A 6,000-nucleotide genomic window follows, 5' to 3' on the forward strand; every position below is an offset into this window, starting at 1 on the left:
GAGTAACTATCTGAACGTGGCAGAAAATAGAAAGAAAATATGGAAAGAAGGTAATAATATTTGGTTACTTGTAGCTAAGCAAACCCAAAATTGGAACTACAGATGAAGAGCTGACATAAGGTTCACCACAAGGGGTCAGTAGAACAACATAGTACAATTTCAATCTCTCCAAATGCATTTTACCTATAACTTAACCCTAATATATTTATATTTATGCCTGGGTAGGTTTACTAAGCTACTTTTCGAGTGGAGAGTCCGTTACCTACTTGTCACCATGGAGATGTTATTTCTTTCGCTAGAATCCTTCACAGTATGGCATTAAACACATCTTTACTCAAATGTAGGTGTTTATGACTGGAGAAAATACTAGAGAAACATGCACCTTTCCACAGATCGGACCTGTAACTTGGCCTGGCAGTGTCTCCAAGGGGGTGTAAACATTTCGGGCCATACTGTGGAACACTCAGTCTCCCTCTCACTTTGATAGCATGTTTATTCTTAGAACAACTCCAGTCCAAAGTGAAATGTCTGTAAAAATGGAAGTGAAGTTTTCTAATTAACATTCTGCTCTCCCCCTCTCTCTCTCTCCCTATTATAGCATCGTGTTGATGGCCCGGGACAACTTTATCACTCCAAGAAGCACTCTCCTTCAGGGTTTGTAGACGCTGTGATTACATAATTAAAAACATCCTGGAAAAGACATGGAAAAGTGTTTTGGAACCCTGAGTTTGCTCAACCCAACTCTCGTATACCAAATAGCCATTATATTACCAACAATAAAGGGACACCTGATACAATTATAGGTTGGAAATTTTGTGGTTTAGTTTTTGAGCAGCTCTTGAGGTCAAATAAAGTCTGTCACTAAAAGAACTTTACATTACTTTAGTCGAGTAGTAGTAGTAGCTGCAGTAGTACATACACCGAAGAGAATGTTCCTGATATCTCTATTTTTATTTTTATTTTTTTCATGTATTTGAAAAAAAAAAATTTAAATATCTTGCCTCAGTACAGATATATTGTACGAGCAGCCCTTAAGGTCAAAATAAGTCCCAGCTTTTGTCGGCATCAATTCTCAAAAAAAGCAAAACAAAACAAAACAAAAAAAATGGAAGCTTCTGTTCTTTCCAGTCAGACAAATTGGATTAATTAAGTTTTATCTTGACTGGGGTGACTTTTGAAATATGTGTGCTGAGAGAGTGGGGCATGGGAAGGTTTTGTTTTTTGACTATTTTTGTTATTTGTTTAGTTAAATGTTCAATTTAATAAAAAAATTAAAATAAAAAAGAGAGAGAAGCCTGAACTGCCTAATGTTAGAAGGCGCCAATCCCTGGATCTAGACTAAAAACTTTTTAAAAATCACCGATGTTTAAATATTTCTTGGAATATTGTCAACCAATCTTTTTATTTGTATTTGTATTTTTTCTGTTTTATTTATTTACAGTGTTTTGCCTAAGCATGAGTTTACTGGTGACAGATACAAGCTTATTTCTCGCTTCAACTTCTTCTATATTTAAACTCTGCTGCGTGGTGCTTTCGTTGTACGGGATTTTCTACTTCTGAGGGAGTCGTGCTTTGAGTCCGCACTTCCAAATGCGTTCTGGATATTATGGGACACACTGGGGATTATAAATGGAGTTGTAAATAAATAGAGGGCTTATGCAAAGACCTAAATCTTAAGTCTACAGCAGACCCACCCTATACAAATTGGATTTTCTCCGACTTATACTGACCCACTCCAGTGTGAGGAAATGATATCAAGACATTTACAAGTCAGTAAATCTTTAATGAGCGAAAGGGGGGAACAGGTTCACACTGAATTCATTTGTTTTATCATCGGACTGGAGCGCTCTAAGTGTTGTGATTTAATTTGTGTTGTTGAACCTCATCACAAACATACCTGGAGTTGTGTTTTGTTAGTTACGGTAACATCAGCCGGGTCAAATTGTTCGCATGATGAAGTTAACTCATTGCCACATGTGTGTATCTGTATATTATGTTTGCATGCTTTTACACCACAGTGCCACATGCTCTTCAAAAACACTCAGTAAACACTCAGGTAAAAGCGTGTATTATTTGTCTGAAGAGAGAATATGCCCGTCGTGATTAAATGTAAATGTTGAACCAGACAGTCAAGGACGTCAGCCCACATCAGACTGCTCCCGTTGTTTGGATAATCACCATAGGAACAGCCCCTGCATGGAAATTTTCTCTGTGTGTATGATCTGTACTTACCCCGGTTTTTCTAGGTATGTGCACGGACTGAAAAATGTGAATTAAGATGATCTTTTTATATAATATTGTAGTTAATTGAATTGTTTTATTTCAGCTCACGTCATAACTTCCTATACACCTGCAATGTTTGTAGATATGGGTATATAGTTCTCTATGGGGAGTAAGATTTTTTGTGTGGCATGATAGAGGAATCACAGATATATTATGTTAGTATGAGCTGTTTCATTGTTTGTAGGGATGGGGCGAGACGAAAGACGAGATTGGATCTACGAGAACAAGACGAGACAAGATTTTGACTTTATTTACACTATAGTAAATGCATTGTGCAATTCAGTTCTCAATTTTATCCTCAGCATTTTTGATTTACTTTATTTAATATTTCTGCTGTCCTTGTAGCTCTGCTTTTTGGGACTACACATTCTCAAAAAAAATTTAATTCACCAGTACTCTATTGTGTATGTATGTATGTATGTAAAAACATGAGAAAAAAAGTATGTGTGCACAACCTTGTGGCAATTTTGTAGCACGAGATCTTGTCCCATCCCTAATTGCTTGTATATACATTGATATTTACGATATATTAAAAAAAAAATTAAAGAAACTACAATTAGGGCTCTAGTCAACTAAAGAAATTCTTGGACAACATATCCTATCCTCGATTCAGAGACTAAAAGCTCTAAAAAACAATTACGTATCTTTATGTACCTGATCCAAACTGCAGTCACAAGACTACAACCGTACAGAAGTTTATTTATAGAAAGACAGTTTAATCTGCCTTTAAATACCAAAAATACATCTCAGCTAACTCACTAAGTTCTCCTTTCTGCTGTTGTCCTATATTAAGGGTGCACCAATCTGATACAGGTATTGGACATCGGCGCCAGTACTGAAATAAATTGCTTCAGTCGATATCCTGCTTAGACATATAAATCAATGTAATGCGTTTTTTTACTGGTCCTAGTTGGCCCAGAAAGTCTCATCATGTTTAAATTTGTATTGATACAAACAGTTCCATGACACACTTTGTCTTATTTTATTTTAGTTTAAAGGAAATCAATGCAGTTTTTAGTCTCTGAACTGGTATTGGTTGATATCAGAATTGGTGTCTGAACTGAAGAAGCTGGATTAGTGCATCCCTTTCCAGTATAAATCCTTATCTTAATACAATGATTAGTCAACTATTAGAAATTCTGATTAATGACTAAAGGCCGACAGCCCTATTACAATCAACAAACACACCATCTGAGACAAAATTTGGTTATCAAATATCCAAAAACTATGATAATCTCACTATAAAAAAGAGTTTGAGCTTGAGTTTTCACCACTAAAATCATACCAGCTCTAGTTTGCTGGAGGCCTCCCCATGACCGTCTCTCTCTCTCTCTCTCTCCCCGTCTGACACTAACCTCAGTGTGGCCGCGAGGTTTTTGGAAGTCCCCTCACGTCCCTGGATCCACCGCGGAGCTGCCAGACACATACACTCTCACACAAATGCTGAGCTTCCGTGCTTTTTGGGGACATCGCATTGACTCACATGTACTTCCTGGAGACTGAACTCAAACCATAATCACAACTCTATCCCAACCTATTTTAACCCATATTTCAACTTTATGTAATTATAAACTTCCTTGAGGTTTGATTTTGGTCCTTATAAAGAAGACACATCCCCTTGATGTGAGTGTGCGTGCAGATTTCAGTCCCCACAAAGTGCAGAATACGCGCCCACACTCAGAGATACAGATATCTGGTGCCCCGACAGCTGTTGAGGAGGGCACTGGCACTGGCATTGTGTGGTACTGAAGACTACCAGACCGGAACATGTCAAGTGGTACAAAGGAGGAGGAAGCAAGTCAGATTCTGCACTGAAGTGGTTTTTGAAGAGGGTTTCTGGAATAATTTTACTGTTTTAGAAAGTGAAAAATGTTTGTAAAGATAACCAAATAAAATGTGTTATTTCTAGCTCTGTTATGGTCTCATTATATCATTGTGGAATATGCTGGCATTATATGAATACCATGTTGTGTACCCTTTAGTTGGACATACAATCACTACTACTACTGCTACTACTACTACTTCCATTACGTTTTCTACCATCCAATATATACAACTTGAATTTTCCATGTCCTACTGATTACCCAGTGCCTTGTGTAATGTACTACTGCTACTAATGTGAAGTACTATCTGCTAACACTACTATATTGTCCCTTAATTATACAATGCATCAGATAGTACTGCTACTGCTACTATTCCTGCTACTGCTACTACTGCTATTACTACTACTATTACGTTTTCTACCACCCAGTATATACTATATGTATTTTTTAATTTTTTTTTTAGCCTGCAACTATACCACACTACTACCACTACTGCTACTACTACTACTACTAGTGTAAAGTACTATCTGTAAACACTACCATAATCAGATAGTACAACTTGAATGATCCATGTCCTACTGCTTACCCAGTGCCTCATGTACTGTACTACTACTATTACTACTACTACTACTAGAGTAAAGTACTATCTGCTAACACTTCTACAATGTGCCTCAAGTATATCAGAAAGTACTGCTACTACTACTATAGTACTTCTACTATTACATTTTCTACCAATCAGCATATACTGCATGTATTTTGTTTTTTAACCTATAACTATACCACACTACTACTATTGGTACTGCTACTACTACTATTACGTTTTCTGCCCCCCAGTATATATCGCATGTATTTATTTTGTTGTTAAGCCTACAACTATATCACACTACTGCTACCGCTGCTACCGCTGCTACTCGTGTAAAGTACTCAAGTACTATCTGTAAACACTACCATAATGTCCCTTATGTCCCTATGTCAGAAAGTACTGCTGCTACTACTACTATTATTACTAATATTATGATTTGTACCACTCAGTATGTACCGCATGTATTTTTGTTTTTTAGCCTAAAAATGTACCACACTACTACTACTACTACTACTACTACTACTACTACTACTAGTGTAAAGTATAAAATGTCTGCTAACACTACTATTATGTCCCTTAAGTATACAGTGCATCAGAATGTACTGCTACTATTACTGTGACTAATGCTACTACTGCTACTACTGCTACTACTACTACTACTACTACTACTACTACTACTACTACTACTACTACTACTACTACTCACAATATAACTGCTACTCCTTTGTTGTAATTGAAACAGGAGAGGCTGTAACGTGCTTAGTGCCATAAAACAGTACAAATGACTGCAGATTTGTTTATATCCTGTAACTGGCAGAGTTCATTAGCATAAGAGGAATCAAGAGGCAATCTCTGGAGCACTGGGAACAATTACACCAAATCAGATCTCGTATTTCCACATCACGCTTTGTCATGAGAAATATCTTTAAGGATTACGATGGAAAATATCCATATCTTTGCCTGTGTACTCTTGTAACGGAAAAGAAAATACAGACGTTTTGATTGATACATTAATAACGATTGAACGATTTGCATAATGTTATTCAGTTGCAATTTAAAAGGGCTTATGATTAATGATGCATACTTATGGCTGTCGCTGTCGATTTTATTATGCAAATGTTGTAACACGCTCTAATCAAACGTGTGTGTATGTGTGCGTTTGTGTTAATTAGTGCCATCTAGTGGTGACATTGAAAATTTCGCATCAAAATCCAGACAGACAAACTTTAAGAGAATTTGGACCCAGTAGCTCACACATGATAATATAATATAATAGCAAAGAGAGAAAATATAAATGGTAAAAATTAATTC

At 36.6% G+C, this 6,000-nt stretch overlaps 1 long non-coding RNA gene across 2 annotated transcripts in view; it reads left to right on the forward strand.

Moving 5' to 3' along the window:
• Positions 1-897, forward strand: part of LOC129412022 (uncharacterized) — a 290,159-nt gene extending 289,262 nt beyond the window's left edge. For both annotated transcript variants that reach the window (XR_008633543.1, XR_008633544.1), the window contains one exon: positions 599-897. This is a non-coding gene — a long non-coding RNA (uncharacterized LOC129412022). The remainder of the gene's footprint in view (positions 1-598) is intronic.
• Positions 898-6,000: the final 5,103 nt, after the last annotated feature.

The sequence above is a fragment of the Boleophthalmus pectinirostris genome, unplaced genomic scaffold, assembly GCF_026225935.1.
Source record: "Boleophthalmus pectinirostris isolate CB_2022bp ecotype Guang Dong unplaced genomic scaffold, ASM2622593v1 HiC_scaffold_11, whole genome shotgun sequence".
Classification (NCBI taxonomy): domain Eukaryota; kingdom Metazoa; phylum Chordata; class Actinopteri; order Gobiiformes; family Gobiidae; genus Boleophthalmus; species Boleophthalmus pectinirostris.